Source organism: Mesoplodon mirus, assembly GCF_964341445.2.
Source record: "Mesoplodon mirus genome assembly, chromosome: 3".
Lineage (NCBI taxonomy): Eukaryota > Metazoa > Chordata > Mammalia > Artiodactyla > Ziphiidae > Mesoplodon > Mesoplodon mirus.
In genome coordinates, this window is record NC_138978.1 from 71,315,643 (window position 1) to 71,333,339 (window position 17,697).

General features: G+C 38.7%; 1 protein-coding gene across 4 annotated transcripts in view; it reads right to left on the reverse strand.

Annotated features, from left to right (window-relative positions):
• The window catches only part of ZZZ3 (zinc finger ZZ-type containing 3), a 111,964-nt gene extending 98,263 nt beyond the window's left edge, over nt 1–13,701 (reverse strand). For 3 of the 4 annotated variants that reach the window (XM_082615672.1, XM_082615673.1, XM_082615670.1), the window contains exon 1: nt 13,611–13,701. The gene's annotated coding sequence lies outside the window, so the exon portion shown is untranslated. Of the gene's footprint in view, nt 1–12,945; nt 13,036–13,610 lie in introns of those variants that run through there. The other variant, XM_082615671.1, reaches the window with a different exon arrangement.
• Between the last annotated feature and the right edge of the window lie 3,996 nt (nt 13,702–17,697).

Genomic DNA, 17,697 nt, shown 5'->3' on the forward strand with positions numbered 1-17,697 from the left:
ATGTGAAAGTCACAATATTTTCTCTGAATAACTCATGCATTTTTCTCCCCTCAGTGGAAACTTTTTGTAATTTTAATACATGTTCCATTTTTTTAAATAACATGTTTCATTTTTAAGTGCCTTCTATCAGTATTGTCTACATCATCTGTGGTCATTACCAATCTTTTTTCTGACCTTTCTGAAACTTGCTTTTCTGTGAATTTCTACCTAATAATTTAAAATCCAAAGTGACACAGTCTCTAACTTTTGATTCCCATGATTTCCATTTCTATCTAGGAGACAAAGAACAGTATTTTGGAAAAGCATGGACTTTGAAATCAGACAGATATTTGTCACTTACTAGCCGTGTAACAAACTTCTCTGAGTCTCCATTTCGACGTCAATAAAGAACAGATTTAATGAGCACCTATTTTATATCAAGCGCCTTATATACTCTATATGTAAGTAGAAAGTATGTATCATTTATATTGAGGAAAACAAGAGCTTAGATATAAGCAATTTTCTTAAAGTCACAGAGTTTCTAAGTGCTAGAGCCAGGATTTAAATCCAGGTCTATCTGATTCCAAGCCCATGTTCTTTTCGCTACAACACAAAGAAGAGACTACAAAATGGGTCCACTTGCCCAAAACAAATGTTCAATAATATTTAATCCACACATCCCTCACTGTTCTTCCTTGTTGGTCGGAATCAATTTCATACCAGCAGTTCTCGTCCACATTCAGGAGACTAAACTGCCAGCAAATAATGTATCAAAAGCTCTGATAATCTTTATTGTTAATATATTGTTTAATTAATCCACTTAATTAAAAGTAAAGGGTTTCCCTGGTGGCGCAGTGGTTGAGAGTCCACCTGCCGATGCAGGGGACACGGGTTCGTGCCCCAGTCCGCGAAGATCCCACGTGCCGCGGAGCGGCTGGGCCCGTGAGCCATGGCCGCTGAGCCTGCGCATCCGGAGCCTGTGCTCCGCAACGGGAGAGGCCACAACAGTGAGAGGCCCGCGTACCGAAACAAAAACAAAAAAAAAAGTAAAAATTCTATTACATTATGCCACACGTAATTTTCAGACATTTTTGTGTTAAAAGAGCCTTATATTCAATCATAAAAACCCAGGGTTAGAGAGACATAAAAAGTCAGGTGACTGAACTACCTTATTCAGCATAATGTGCTACTCAACCTCAAAATCCTTAAAACAAACAATGCAGCGAAAAAGGGTTTAAAAAAAAAAAAACTGTCATTCTTGTGAGGTATTCAGATCAAGACAACAGAAATGCTTACCATAGTTTTCCAGAAACCAAGCAACCACCAAACAGAACTCTGTATTTGTCAATATCATCATGGAACTATAGTTTCCCTTAATTATCTTCTCTTTCTCCTCATTCTCTCTTCATACGATTGAATAGCCAATTAAGTGAATGAAAGAATGTCTCCTAGGCCTAAGCACTACCATTCATATCACTTTGAATCCTGCCAATCAGTTAACTGATCTGAGTGAACAGAAACTAAGGGCTAGAACACTAATTTTTTTTTTCCATTTCTTAAAAAGTAAGTTTAAAAAAGGTTTATGGATTAAGGTTTATACACAGGTTTTTACTACTAATAATGTAGTATGGTACTATATTGAAGGACTTCTAAAATGCACCAGCTGACTTTTTAAAAATCTATAATAAGCTGAAAGTGAGACTGACAAAAAAAGAAAAAGAAATCAGATTGATGGAAATGTTCTAAAACTGGACTGTGGAAATGGTTGCACAACAATGTAAATTTACTAAAAATCAATGAATTGTACACTTAAAAATTATGACTCAAATCCTCCCCAAATAACCTATTATTAATGTGACCAGAATGCTTTCTTATACTATTACCTTGAAACAAACACCATCATTTAGATTTATTATTCTGCAAATATGCATGCTTACTTGAAATGAACCCCAAGTATAGTTTCAGCACATAGGGGCCTCTAAGTACTGAACTACAACTGTGGTCCTCTTTTTTTTCTTTTTCTTTTCGGTACGCGGGCCTCTCACTGTTGTGGCCTCTCCCATTGTGGAGCACAGGCTCCGGACGTGCAGGCTCAGGGGCCATGGCTCACAGGCCCAGCTGCTCCACGGCATGTGGGATCTTCCCGGACCGGGGCATGAACCCGTGTCCCCTGCATCGGCAGGCGGACTCTCAACCACTGCGCCACCAGGGAAACCCGGTCCTCTTTAATAAACAAATACAATTCTTGAATATATGAACTTATCATTGTACAAAATTTTAAATGAAACACTAACCAGTAAGAGCTGCCTTACTACAACTGCACACAAAACAAAAGTATAAGGGAACAAAGAGTTTGGATAAATAACACCTTGATGAATAAACTTAAGTGATTTCTATTCTTAAAAACCGAAGTATTCAAATCACAGTTACTTCCAGTTCTGTTTTTGTATATAAAACACAATATTTTAGCAAAAACAGTCCTTGAAGATCTGGAAGAAAATTCAAATGCCACTGTAAAATTTGACACACAAAAAATTCATTAGAATATATGTCAATACAATGGAGCTCGAACAACAAGGAAGACACATATACATGCACATAAATGGTCCTGATGATAGCATCTCAAACCCCAAAAGTAGAGTTTGAATGCTTAAGTTCATATCCCAAACCCTGCATTCAATGCCTGTGTGACACTGAGCAAGATACTTAACCCCTCTGCCTCAACTTGCTCATTTGCAGAGTGAGGATAAAAGTAAACATCCCTGGACTTCCCTGGTTGCGCAGTGGTTGGGAGTCCACCTGCCAGTGCAGGGGACGTGGGTTGGAGCCCTGGTCCGGGAGGATCCTACATGCCTCAGAGCAGCTGAACCCGTGTGCCACAGTTACTGAGCCTGCACTCTGGAGCCCGAGAGCCACAACTGCTGAGGCCCGCGCACCTGGAGCCCGTGCTCTGAAACAGGGGAGGTCACCACAATGAGAGGCCCGTGCACAGCAACAAAGACCCAACACATACATACATACATAAATAACATCCGTACAAGGTTGTGAGGACCAAATAATAATGAATACAGTATTTACATGTATCTAGCATACAGCAAATGTTCAATAATTTTACATTAGTATTATTTTTATAATGATAATAAAAATCATCTAGAGCAGCCCTTCACAATGTTCAATATACATTCAAACTGCCTGGGAATCTAGTTAAAATGAGATTGTTATCGAGAAGGTCTGAAATTTCCATTTCTAACAAGCTCCCAGACAGGTGTCAAGGAAGGACGCTTCTGAGTTATGAGGATGGTTCTCAAGCTTTGGCACACACCAGAATCACTTGGAGGGCTAGTTTAAAATAGATTTCTAGGTTTCACCCCAGAGTTTGAGAGAATTTGCACCTTTAACAGATTGCCAACTGAAATTCCCAGGACCATATTTTAAGAAATAATGCTCAAAGGTTCTCAGCTAGGATGTACATCAGAAACACCTGTGGGGGTTTTGTTTGTTTTTAAATGTAGGTGCCTTTACTATACCCTAGTATTGTGTGATCTCCTAATCTATTAAACCTGACACTCATGCACTGGTTTTTTGTTTGTTTGTTTGTTTGTTTATTTTTGCGGTACGCGGGTCTCTCACTGCTGTGGCCTCTCCCGTTGCGGAGCACAGGCTCCGGACGCGCAGGCTCAGCAGCCATGGCTCACGGGCCCAGCTGCTCCGCAGCATGTGGGATCTTCCCGGACCGGGGCACGAACCCCTGTCCCCTGCATCGGCAGGCGGACTCTCAACCACTGCACCACCAGGGAAGCCCTCATGCACTGTTTTTAAAGAATAAAAACAAACAAAACTTCCAGGCGATTATGATGTATGCTAAAGTTTGAGAACAACTGCCTTATAGTTACAAACAAATCAAAATTTCCTTCATGAAATTTTGCTAAGTTTTTGCTAAATTTTGCTAGAAAGAAAAGTACCTATCCATAAATGTGCCTTAGGTCAAACTGGAAATTGTCCTGACTCATTCACCAAGAACAGCATTTATTCAAATTTAGTGGTAACTCTATAACCTTTACAAAAGTCAATTACTTTTTCCTTCACTCTTCATGAGATGTTCTCCTATAACATGATGCCCAAAGTCAAACATTTAAAATATCTAGGCAAAAAAAAAAAAATTTTTTTTAGGAATTAGTCTAAACTTTTGCATAACGTTTAATTTCCACAAAAGCTCAGCAAATGAAAGAGTACTAGGGTACAAAATGTAGGTATGTGTTACTCTTAAATTATACTTGAACAAAACATCTAATTTTGACAGTTACAGGCCATTTATAATATTCTGGTCCTAATAATTACTGAGTGACAGCAAGCAAAATTCGTTTATAAAGGAAATTAAGTGTATCTTCCAGGCTAACTGTGGGACTTAAATGAAAGAAAAACTATCTGCAGGAACGCAGTAATAAATCTTTCCTACGTCTTCCTTTAAAATTAAGAAAGTGAAATGGAGGGGTAGAAAAGAAAGTACAAAGGGAGAATTTCTCATAAGAAAGTTACACTTAACACTTGAAGCCAGCCTGAAAGGAGTTGCTAACTAGGTATAGCTGACTCTCAATTTTTTAGTAGCCTACAATTTGATCTATAATCTGTATACCACAATGTTATACTGTTCATAAATACAAAATAAATATTTTAAAAGTAAAATGACTTAACCTGAGACTTTTTATGAGAGGGGAGGGAAGGGGAGGGGTGGGTACTCAGGACATTCTTTGAAATAACAGCGGATACTACAGGGTAGCTGTCATAAAAATTTGAATGGGAATCACTGCTTGAAAGGAATTCAAAGAATGAAAAAAAAGCTGCCAACTCATAGGATAAAAGTCCAAAAAGCCATTAGCCGGTCAGGAATGCTATACCAAAGTTTTCAAAACAAAATTTTTAAGTAGGAGGAAAAAAAAAAAAAAAAAAAAGGTGAGGTACTCTTGAAGGCCATCAATGACAGAAATTAAAAGCATCCTGTTTGGCCAAACAACATTAAAACACAAACAGGGTCTACCACACAATCTGAAAGCAAAGAAGGTAGTTCTTTGATGTCCCCTTCTAGAGTTCCTGAAAACTATGAATACCGTAAGAAAAATGTCTAAGTGCTGAGATGTCCAGGTATAAACTAGATCAAGTTCTAGGATTTCTCAAGTTACTTATATCAAAACAGGATAACAATGCATTAATGTTTATAAAGGAAGTTAAAGTTCAAAACCAGACAAAATTATTCTATGGTACTAGAAATCGAAATAGTGATTTCTCATGGGCGTGGGGAGTTAATGACCACAATACAGCACAAGACAGTTTCCAGGGTTTTGATAATGTTCTATTTCTCAGTAATAATTACACAGGTGTGTTCACATTGTGAAAATTCACTGAACTGTACACTTAGGAGAACTTTCTGTGTGTATTAATATGCTAATCATATTTATATATTTTTAAAGTGGGGGGGGAGGGAGGAAATTTCTCCCTCAGGAAATGAAACGTATTACTGCAAAAGCAACATTAAAAATTTTTAGGGACTTCCCTGGTGGCGCAGTGGTTAAGAATCCGCCTGCCAATGCAGGGGACAAGGGTTCGAGCCCTGGTCCGGGAAGATCCCACATGCTGCGGAGCAACTATGCCCGTGAGCCACAACTACTGAGCCTGCACTCTAGAGCCGGCAAGCCACACTACTGAGCCCACGTGCCACAACTACTGAAGCCCACGCACCTAGAGCTCCACAACGAGAAGCCACCGCCATGAGAAGCCCGCACACCACAATGAAGAGCAGCCCCCGCTCGCCACAACTAGAGAAAGCCCATGAGTAGCAACAAAGACCCAACACAGCCAAAAATAAATAAATAAATAAATTTATATATATAAAAAAAATTTAGTGGCGACCATTCAGATTAAGAATTCCAGGTTTGGGGTGGGGAGTAGAGAGTTAATATAGAGAAGTATTAGAAAGCTCCTCAAGGGCTTTCAGTAGATAAATCTCACAAACATACATACACACACCTTTTTCAGGAGGAAAAAATCTTGGTACCTCCCTCTATAATACAGCCAAGCTAAATTTCACTCTATTTATGAAACACATAAATCTGCTTCTAATGGGGAAGTGTATATAAGCTGCAGTATCTACTTTCCTTAAACTTCTGTCCAATTTTTAAAAAAAGTTATTAGTAAGGAGGTAAGTAAATGCCAGAACACAATTAGCAACTGCTATTCCTGGACCACTTCAGTGCCCTTCTGAAAAATAAACTCACCCCTTAGGGGGTAGAATTCTAGTAGAAATAAAAGATATAAATTATGTTCCAATCCTTATAAATTCTCATCCCAATCCAAGGTAAAAGGAAATTTCATCACACCTGGTTCCTCATCTGCAATTCTCTTTATGTAATACCCAAGCACAGGACATATGTGTTTTCAAATATTTACTACGTTTTCATACAAAGTTAATCTGTTTTTTCTCCCTAGCAATTATGTAACCACAACATTCTGTAGCCAACAGAAAGTGCTAGTCAATATTTAATAAAATAATAGCTTGGAACATTACAGTTTTAAAATGTAAGTAATTATAAATATCCCACTTTTAAAAAAATTATTTTATTATCTTGAATAATTATTTCATAAAGGAAAAAACAAACCACAAGTTTGTAAACAATAATAACTTTAAACATTTAAAAAGCTCTCTTTGGCATGGATGCCCTCACTAATGCTCACATAGAATTTCTCAGATTCTTTATTTAATTTCAGTAAATGCACAACATTGCCGTCATTCTTAACAGTTGAAGAACAAAGGAATTGTGATTCTGGAACTTGAGTCTTAGAACTGCTAATGAACACTTTTTTTTTCTAAATATTTTAGAGGGATGTGATGTCAAGTTGTATATTACTATTTAATGTGGGAAACAGCACACATCCTAAATTGTTGATCTTAGAAGTTTATTTCTTTAATTCCACAAAATCTACCAAAGTAGTTTTTCTCTTTACAGCCTCTTGTACTGTACCTTTACATAGTTTCATATTTTATCTTCTCAAGAAAGGAGAAATTGCTTCACTTAATCCTACTTAATTCTGGTATATGGGAAAAGAATATTTCAAATTTTGGTTGACAAAAGGAATTATAAAACATTGTTTTGTACAAAATGAGCTTTTATTATCCTCAAATTATAAAGTGCTTTCAAAAATCGATAAGAAAACAAACACAATAAAGAGACCAGGGCAAAAGATATTAAACATGTAGTAAGAATCATCTAAAAAACAATACTATTTTTTTTAAGTTTGGGATTAAAAACAAGCAATATAAGATATAAACATTTAAAATGTAAAAATGAAACACGCAAAACAAAGAAAAATTATTTAATAAATAGACTTGAGACAATTACCGATTTGCAGGAAAACATTTACATTCTCATACCAATGCCAGATGAGATAAAAAGTTAAATTTATTTAAATCTAACTTAGAAAAACTAAAATAAATAGTATTAAGATCAGTATTATTTATTTATTACATTTCTAGAGAAGGAAGAATTTTGTAACATCAGAAATAAAACAAAATTAGGCCAATGATTTGATTATATTAATTTTAAAATTCTGTTTATCTGAAAAACTCACAAAAGAAATACACCTATTAAGCATAATGTTTCACCCCAGTAGTAATCTAAGAAAAAAAATGTTATAATACGACTTATCCCCTATTATGTTTTTATAAACAATACTTAATGTTGATGTATAGAGCCAACAGCCACTCCAATGTGAATATAAATTGATCCTTTTGACAAATATCGTGACACAGTTTTAAGAGCCTTTAAAATGTACCTAAAAATTATACCTGTAATATACTAGAAGATAATACTATATATAAGAAACACCTTATATATAAATGTTCTTCACACTCTTACGCAAAAAACTAGAACAGGAGAATAATATACATCTACACATGGAACATCATACAACCACTTATAATGATGGTTAAAAATACTCATTGTGAGAATGGGAAAATGTTACCTAACATTAGGTTAAAAGCAGGACATGAAATTAAATATGTTTTATCTGTAAACATGTAAAAGATATAAAAGATATATTTTTAAATAATAGAAGAAATACATCAAAATTTTAATATGGTTATATTAATTCCCAAGATTCAAAATCCTCAAACCAGTCATCAAAATCATTAAAACACACACAAATATACACACTTAATACCTAAATCAAGTGCTATACACTATCACTCTAACACTGAAGGGAGCGTAAGGTTTAAATTAACATATTAAAAGAGACTGAAGGGCTTCCCTGGTGGCGCAGTGGTTCAGAGTCCACCTGCCAATGCAGGGGACGCGGGTTCGTGCCCCAGTCCGCGGCTGGGCCCGTGAGCCATGGCCGCTGAGCCTGCGCGTCCGGAGCCTGTGCTCCGCAACAGGAGAGGCCACAACAGTGAGAGGCCCGCGTACCGCAATCAATCAATCAATCAATAAGACTGAAAAGGCAAGCAAAGCAACAAACAAAATCTACTACAAAAAGAAACATTTCTCACCTCTGGACATTCAGCTGTGCTAAGGATGGAGACTCACTATCAGGATTCAGAACTATACAACTGATTCACAGATATGTCATTTACTAATTCTAATTATCTGCTCTGAAAATTCCTTCATCAACAAATGTGCCTGTCTTTAGCCAATTGGTTAATTATTACTGATATCAAATATTAAATGTAATAGAGTCTTACATGGGAGGCAACTCCTTGAAATAGTAAATAAGGAAATAAGTAGATAAAAGCAATAAAATAAAACAAAGAAAATTCCACACACAGCAGCCCCATTTTTTGGGGGGGTATCAGATGAGTTCTGTTAAGTGAATTTTCTAGAAAACTGAAACGAATTTATTAAAAAGCTTTGAAAACGTTTACCCTTATAAGAATCTTCTAAAAAGACACCAATTTCTTAATTCCTTAAACACAATACAGAGTAAAAGTTTATTTATGATTTATTTATGATTAAGATCATCATTGTGACAGACCATGTACTATACTACAACATTGTGATTCCCTCAGAAGTTAAGGATTATAGGACTGTATGTCTACATGAAATGGCCTTAAAACACTATCCTTTTATAGTTCCATATACTTTTTAATAGCTCTTCTTCAGTAGCCTTGAAATAAGATGACATTTCAGTTGTCAGCGTGCCTAACTCCAATGGCCAACCTTGCAAATTGTAATCTGTGGGCTGAAAAATCAGATAACCAACCCTGTTGGGGCTGCAAAATGTTAAGTTATTTACTCCAGTTAGTAGTTTCTGAATAAAGCTCATAGGCTTATTATACTTGGTTACAGTTATTTTGAAGCCTCAGGATCTCTGCTGTTTGAAATGACTAAAATCATAATCACTCAAAAAATGTTTATTTACTAACTGCAACTTACACATATTCTGGAGTTCCAAAATAATCATAATAACTGAATAGTTTGGTAGTCCCCTCAAAGTTACTCAACTCACTTGTCTGTGACCAGAGAAAAATTACCTACATAAGTTGAGAAATAACAGATGAAAAGAAAAAGAAGGAAGAAGTGAGAAGGACAAGTTCAAATGAAATAGCAAAGTCCATATTGCATGGTTCTAGAAGGCAAGACTTATGACTTTGGGAAATATTTACACATAGTGCTTTTTAAAGTATAATTACAGTGGTTATCAGGATATTAACTATAGAAAACTGCACTACAGTGTATACCACATATATATTAAATAGTACTTTAAAAATCAAGACTGGGAATTCCCTCGTGGTCCAGTGGTTAGGACTCTGCGCTTTCACTGTCAAGGCCAAAAAAACAAAAAACAAAACAAAACAAAAAACATGCAAAGACTTTCAGCAAATACTCCTCATACTTAAACTGACAATGAATTTTCATATGAAATGGTAGATTGTTTAAAAAAGCGCCTGCACGTACTTTCACTGATATTTCTGGTCAAGTAATTTCCTGTAATCTGTCTTGGACACTGGTTCAGGAAGAGGCAGGAAATAAAATGTACATTCTTCATATAATTAATATGTAACATAGGTATTACACTATATAGTTACAAAGTTACAGGTCTATGGAAACTAGCATTGTGTCGTATCTAAAGAAAAAAAAACCGGGGCTTCCCTGGTGGCGCAGTGGTTGAGGGTCCGCCTGCAGATGCAGGGGACGCGGGTTCGTGCCCTGATCCGGGAAGATCCCACATGCCGCGGAGCGGCTGGGCCCGTGAGCCATGGCCGCTAAGTCTGCGCGTCGTCGCGGAGCCTGTGCTCCGCAACGGGAGAGGCCACAACAGTGAGAGGCCCACGTACCGCAAAAAAAAAAAAAAAAAAAAAAAAAAAATTAAATAAATAAAAAAATCCAAGTGAGGACATCATATTATCACTTTTGTTAATATCCTCTGATTAGTGAAGCTCATTAGCTCTCATAGATCACTTCTGTGACAGTAATAACTGAGAAAGAGGAAAATAAAATTTCCTGGTTAAGTTTTACTCAAGCAAAGCTCAACTCACATAAGATATATTTCTCTTCTTGTATTTTCCCAGTATATTTCTACCCAGTATATGGGTATTTTAGTGTCTGTAAAAGTCTAATTCCTAAGATCCGCTACCAAAAACAGTTTATAAAACAAAGTTGTACGAATAAGTAACATATATTATTACAAGGATCAGATGCACATGAGAACTCTGAAGGCCCAATTCCCAAGCGAAACTTTGTAAAGTTTGCAAAGGCCATTATAGAACTGTGATCTTTTGAATCCACTGTCATTTTCACAAGCTCCTACTTCTAAAAACATAAAATAAGTAAAGAATTCACAAAGTTCCGATTAAACATCAACTTCAGTTGATTTTTGGGGGGGGGGGACAGGTGATATCAAGCACATCTGGGGGTGGGCTGAAACCTGTTTAAAAAAAATTATTTAAGAGGAAAAAAATTGCCTCACATACTGATTCCAAATTCTGGTCAACTCAAGTCACCCTCCCGCCATCAAGAACAGACTTTTTGGACCATGGCTCTGTCAACCTTCTACTATCCTTTCTTTTCTCTGCAACTTGTCCAATTCCATTTCAATATCAACCTATACACACTCCCATGTCTCCTTTTCCTCTTTCCCACATCTCACCTCTCAACACTAACTTTTATTCCCCAACATTCCTATTTTAACTAGTACAAGAGAAAACTACAGTGACCAAAACGAGTGGTCACTTTTTTTATGTGACAAGTGTGATAAATAATATTGCTGGTAGTTTGGAGGGAAAAATACAAAAAACAATCACAAAATGCTGCTTAGCAACTTCTGAGTATATGTATGTTTGTCTGTATTAACTACTGATGTTTGTCTGTATTAACTACTGATGTATCTTCCACTCTTCAGTTGAGAACTATTTAATGAAGCTGATAACTTTTTAAACTTCTGGAAAACTCCGATATACACACTTGGGTAACAGTTTAAAATATATAAGTTATCAAGAAATATAAACATATAAATGTAAATAGATAGCACAACTATTAAACATAAAAATATAAAACTCAAGTGACAAAACATTTAAATCTTTAAATCTTATTTCACATGTACTTTATTTTTGTACAAAGCGACCAGCATACCACCCTACAGTAAAAATAATGCTCTCACTCAAGCTATTTTCACAAAACTATATACCACCAAAAAATCTGTACAAAAAATTTACTTTTTTAAAGCATGTATTCATGAGTCAAAAAACCACTAAATAAAAATATGTGAGCAGAAAAAATTTTTACAGATTGCTAACGTTGTGACAGAGTATCTTAAAACAACACCCCTCCGTTTCCTCCTCTTTGTTAAAAAAAATAAAACACATGGAAAATATCTGGAATAATACATAACTACCGCTAAGAGTGTTTACAGAGATATAGGACTGAGGGAGGCAACTTGGTAGAATGTAACAGGAAGCATTTTACCCTTTATTTTTCTCCGTACTAAGTATAGAGGAAAATAACACGTTTGTAGTTTAAAAAAAATTATGACTGGATTACCTAATTATCTGATTAGTTTGCGATTAATTTACCACTACGAATACTAAATAAATCCAGACTGCTCAAAAATACGAAAAAAAAGTATACTATAAATTCATCTTTGATAAAACATTGAAGAGTTGGAGAAAAACTAATCTTGCGTCAAATTCATTTAAGGAAAAATTGAACTCAAGCTTTGATATCAGAGTTTACGAAGAGAGGTTTGCTTTTAAATTTGACTTAAAACATTCCACTATTGCCTTAAATACGTAAACTAAAGCAATCATCCCTGAACAACAAAGATGGCAAACTCATAACAATAGTAATGAAAATCCTATCGGAAAAAAAAAAACTTATCGATAATTATGAGTTAATAGGCACGTATCAAAAAAATTAAAAGAATGGTTTTATTCTGACATCAGGTATTGTCAGAGATATAAAGGATCCCTCCAAATACTGCCAAAAGTTATCGTAAACACAAAGCTAGAGTGATGAGGAAGTTAGCAATGACCAAATAAATGGGAGTAAATGATGCCCAGAGAGAAAAAATGGAATGCGCTCTATTTTAAGCGTCTGAGAAGGGGCCGTGGAGAAAGGTTCTGCAGCAGAAACAAGCAACAGAATGGTTAACAGGTCTGGAATTCTTCAGAAAATGGCAACAAGGGGAAAAACTGACAAGAACGTCTGAAAGAGGAACGGTATCCAATGGAATCCTCACGTCTGTGCGAACACGGCTCCGTACTTCCAGTGAGACGGGGGAGGAACTATCACTGAGCGGGGGAGAAGGAGCCCGGGCTGAGGGGTGGCTTCTGCAGGTGGCGAAGCGCCCCCAGGGGGGTGGGGAGGAGGATCGTGTCGCCTCAATTGGGTCAATGTATTCCCTTCAAGACTACAGGAAGATGACGCAGCACGGCTCCCGGCACCAAGGGCACTTGCCCCCGGCCCCTCCCTCGCAACTTGCCTTGTAGAAAGAGTTGCGGGTCCCAGGCCCCCGGAACCCAGGGCTCCGCCATCCAGGACAACTGCTCTGCCAACAAGGTCCCGCGAGAATCGAGAGATCTCGCGATACAAACCCACTAGCATCTCGCGAGTTTCCTCTAGAACCAACATGGCGGTACAGAGAAATCAGTACTTCGGAATTTAGAAAGGGTTTCATTTACGAAAAGAATGTGTATAACAGAGAAAGAGCAGGAAGTCTTTTCCGCCTTATATTTCTCTTCATACTCCCCTAGTAGAGATGAAAAGCGGCAAACAACCCTAAAGCCTCCGACGACCACGGTTGCACTACACAGACACAGCAATCTTCTGCCTCAGCCAGCCTCCGAGCCTGTCACGTGGAAACATTCTCGGCGTGCCGGTCACGTGGACCACTACTGAGCGAGCGCGCGCCCGCCACCCTCCCCAGAGCCCTCCCCGCCCCCCTTTTGCCCGCGCACACGTGCGCGCGCCCCCCCGCCCCACGTGGGGGCTTCGCCGTCGCCGCCGTCGCCGCCGCCGCCTCCAGCCCACCCCTCCTAGCACTCGGTTCCAAATCCGGGTCCCAGAGCCGATCATCCCCGAGATCCCTCGTCCTCCATTCCCCCTCCCCCATCTGGCCCCCACCACGTGCCCCGAGCGCCTGCTCACCTTTCGGGCGGGGCCGAGCACCGCAGGCCACTCCGGGAGGCGCCGCCGCCGTGGCCGCTCTCCGCCCCCGCCACGGCACTGGCTCGGCTGGCCGCCGCCGCAGGAAGCTCGACAGCGGCGCTGGGGCGCTTCCAGGTGGGTCCCCGCCTCCCGTTCCTGCCACTTCCCGCAGCACCAGTGGCTCCTTCCGGTCCCCTCCTTTCTCGTCCTTGCTGGGACTGGCGGGCTGCGGCGGCAGCGGCTGCAGCTGCAGGCGCGCTCACTACACCGCCTGCTGGTAACCGCGGCCGGTGCAGCGCCGGCGGCCCAGGAGAGCCGGGGACTGCCGAGGTCCACCCCCGCGATCCGCCCCCGCTTCTGGGCGAGGGTTGGTCTTCTGAGGGCGGGACCCAGTCCATCCCCTACGGCTGTCTAACTTGGCTCTAGCCTTGGAGGAAAGGCGTGCCTGGAGCGCCGCGGTTGGAAGTCCGCTTCATCCTGCCTTTTGTTGCCTCTTGAGAGATTTGTACACCCTCTTTCCTTAGTAATGTGGTCTCAGGTAGAAAAATATCTGTGTGTGTATATTGTATGTGCCCCTGCCTACCTCATCTCCCACCGCATAGCTCCCTCGCCCACCTCTCTGGCTTTCCCTCTGTTCCTACAACACGCAGGCTCGATCCACTTCACGACTTTGCGCTTGCTGTTCCCTCTGGCTGGAACACTTCCTCCAGATTTCTTTTAACTCGTTCGGCACGTATTTCAGGTCCTTTGTCAAAGGTCGATATCTGAGTCTTCGCAGACCGCTCTATCCAAAGGAGCACACTTGCACCGCCGCTTTTGCTGTCTTTACACGCTTACATTTCTTCATGACAGTTATCACTTGCAGACCTTATTTATCTGTCCTCTGCCACCAAGAATGTGAGATCTGGGGGGGGGGTTGAATTTTATTTATTTGTTTCTATAACAGGTTCTTACTAGTTATCCATTTTATACATATTAGTGTATATATGTCAATCCCAATCTCCCAGTTCATCACATCACCACCACAACCACCCGCTGCTTTCCCCACTTGGTGACCGGACATTTGTTCTCTACGTCTGTCTCTATTTCTGCCCTGCAAACCGGTTGATCTGTACCATTTTTTTAGGTTCCACATATATGCGTTAATATACTATACATGTTTTTTTCTTTCTGACTTACTTCACTCTGTATGACAGTCTCTAGATCCATCCACGTCTCTACAAATGACCCAGTTTCGTTCCTTTTTATGGCTGAGTAATATTCCGTGGTATATATGTGTGACATCTTCTTTATCCATTCATCTGTTGATGGGCATTTAGGTTGCTTCCATGACCTGGCTATTGTAAATAGTGCTGCAGTGAACATTGGGGTGCATGTGTCTTTTTGAATTATGGTTTTCTCTAGGAATATGCCCAGTAGTGGGATTGCTGGGTCATGTGGTAATTCTATTTTTAGTTTTCTAAGGAAACTCCATACTGTTCTCCATAGTGGCTGTGTCAATTTACATTCCCACCAACAGGGCAAGAGGGTTTCCTTTACTCCACACCCTCTCGACATTTCTTGTTTGTAGATTTTCTGATGATGCCCATGCTAACTGGTGTGAGGTGATACCTCATTGTACTTTTGATTTGCATTTCTCTAATAATTAGTGATGTTGAGCAGCTTTTCATGTGCTTCTTGGCCATCTGTATGTCTTCTTTGGAGATGTGTCTATTTAGGTCTTCTGCCCATTTTTTGATTGGGTTGTTTCTTTTTTTAATATTGAGCTCCATGAGCTGTTTATATATTTTGGAGATTAATCCTTTGTTTGTTGATTCACTTGCAAACACTTTCTCCCATTCTGAGGGTTGTCTTTTCGTCTTGTTTGTAGTTTAATTTGCTTTGCAAAAGCTTTTAGGTTTCATTAGGTCCCCTTTGTTTATTACTGTTTTAATTTCCATTGCTCTAGGAGGTGGATCAAAAAAGATCTTGCTGTGATTTACGTCAAAGAGTGTTCTTCCTATGTCTTCCTCTAAGAGTTTTATAGCGTCCAGTCTTACATTTAGGTCTTTAATCCATTTTGAGTTTATTTTTGTGTATGGTGTTAGGGAGTGTTCTAATTTCATTCTTTTACATGTAGCTGTCCAGTTTTCCCAGCACCACTTATTGAAGAGACTGTCTTTTCTCCAGTGTATATCCTTGCCTCCTTTGTCATAGATTAGTTGACCATAGGTGCATGGGTTTATCTCTGGGCTTTCTATCCTGTTCTATTGATCTATATTTGTTTTTGTGCCAGTACCATACTGTCTTGAATACTGTACTTTTGTAGTATAGTCTAAAGTCAGGGAGTACGATTCCTCCAGATCCCTTTTTTTCCCTCAAGACTGCTTTGGCTATTTGGGGTCTTTTGTGTCTCCATACAAAATTTTAAGATTTTTTGTTCTAGTTCTGTAAAAAATGCAAAAAATGCCATTGGTAATTTGACAGGGATTGCATTGAATCTGTAGATTGCTTTGGGTAGTATAGTCATTTTCACAATATTGATTCTTCCAATCCAAGAACATGGTATATCTCTCCATCTGTTTCTATCATCTTTAATTTCTTTCAGCAATGTCTTATAGTTTTCTGCATACAGGTCTTTTTTCTCCCTAGGTAGGTTTATTCCTAGGTATTTTGTTCTTTTTCTTGCAATGGTAAATGGGAGTGTTTCCTTAATTTCTCTTTCAGATTTTTCATCATTAGTGTATAGGAATGCCGGAGATTTCTATGCATTAATTTTGTATCCTGCAACTTTACCAAATTCATTGATTAGCTGTAGTAGTTTTCTCATGGCATCTTTAGGATTATCCATGTATAGTATCATTTCATCTCCACAAACAGTGATAGTTTTACTTCTTCTTTTCCAATTTGTATTCCTCTTATTTCTTTTTCTTCTCTGATTGCCGTGGCTAGGACTTCCAAAACTATGTTGAATAATAGTGGCGAGAGTGGACATCCTTGGCTTGTTCCTGATCTTAGAGGAAATGCTTTCAGTTTTTCACCATTGACAACCATGTTTGCCATGGGTTTGTCGTATATGGCCTTCATTATGTTGAGGTAGGTTCCCTCTATGCCCACCTGTGGAGAGTATTTACCATAAATGGATGTTGAATTTTGTCAGAAGCTTTTTCTGCATCTATTGAGATGATCATATGGTTTTTATCCTTCAGTTTGTTAATATGGTATATCACATTGATTGATTTGTGTATATTAAAGAATCCTTGCAACCCTGGGATAAATCCCACTTGATCATGGTGTATGATCCTTTTAATGTGTTGTTGGGTTCTGTTTGCTAGTGTTTTGTTGAGGATTTTTGCATCTATATTCATCAGTGATATTGGTCTGTAATTTTCTTTTTTTGTAATATCTTTGTCTGGTTTTGGTATCAGGGTGATGGTGGCCTCATAGAATGAGTTTGGGAGTGTTCCTTCCTCTGCAGTGTTTTGGAAGAGTTTGAGAAGGATGGGTGTTAGCTCGTCTCTAAATGTTAGATAGAATTCACCTGTGAAGCCATCTGGTCCTGGACTTTTGTTTGTTGGAAGATTTTTAATCACAGTTTTAATTTCATTACTTGTGAATGGTCTGTTCATATTTTCTATTTCTTCCTGGTTCAGTCTTGGAAGGTTACCTTTCTAAGAATTTGCCCATTTCTTCCAGGTTGTCCATTTTATTGGCATAGAGTTGCTTGTAGTAGTCTGTTAGGATGCTTTGTATTTCTGCGGTGTCTGTTGTAACTTCTCCTTTTTCATTTCTGATTTTATTGATTTGAGTTGTCTCCCTCTTTTTCTTGATGAGTCTGGCTAATGGTTTATCAATTTTGTTTATTATCTCAAAGAACCAGCTTTTAGGGTTTTTTTGTTTTTTGAATTTTTGAATTTTATTTTTTTTTATACAGCATGTTCTTATTAGTTATCCATTTTATACATATTAGTGTATATATGTCAATCCCAATCTCCCAATTCATCACACCACCACCACCACCCCGCCACTTTCCCCCCTTGGTGTCCATACTTTTGTTCTCTACATCTGTGTCTCTATTTCTGCCCTGCAAACTGAGAACCAGCTTTTA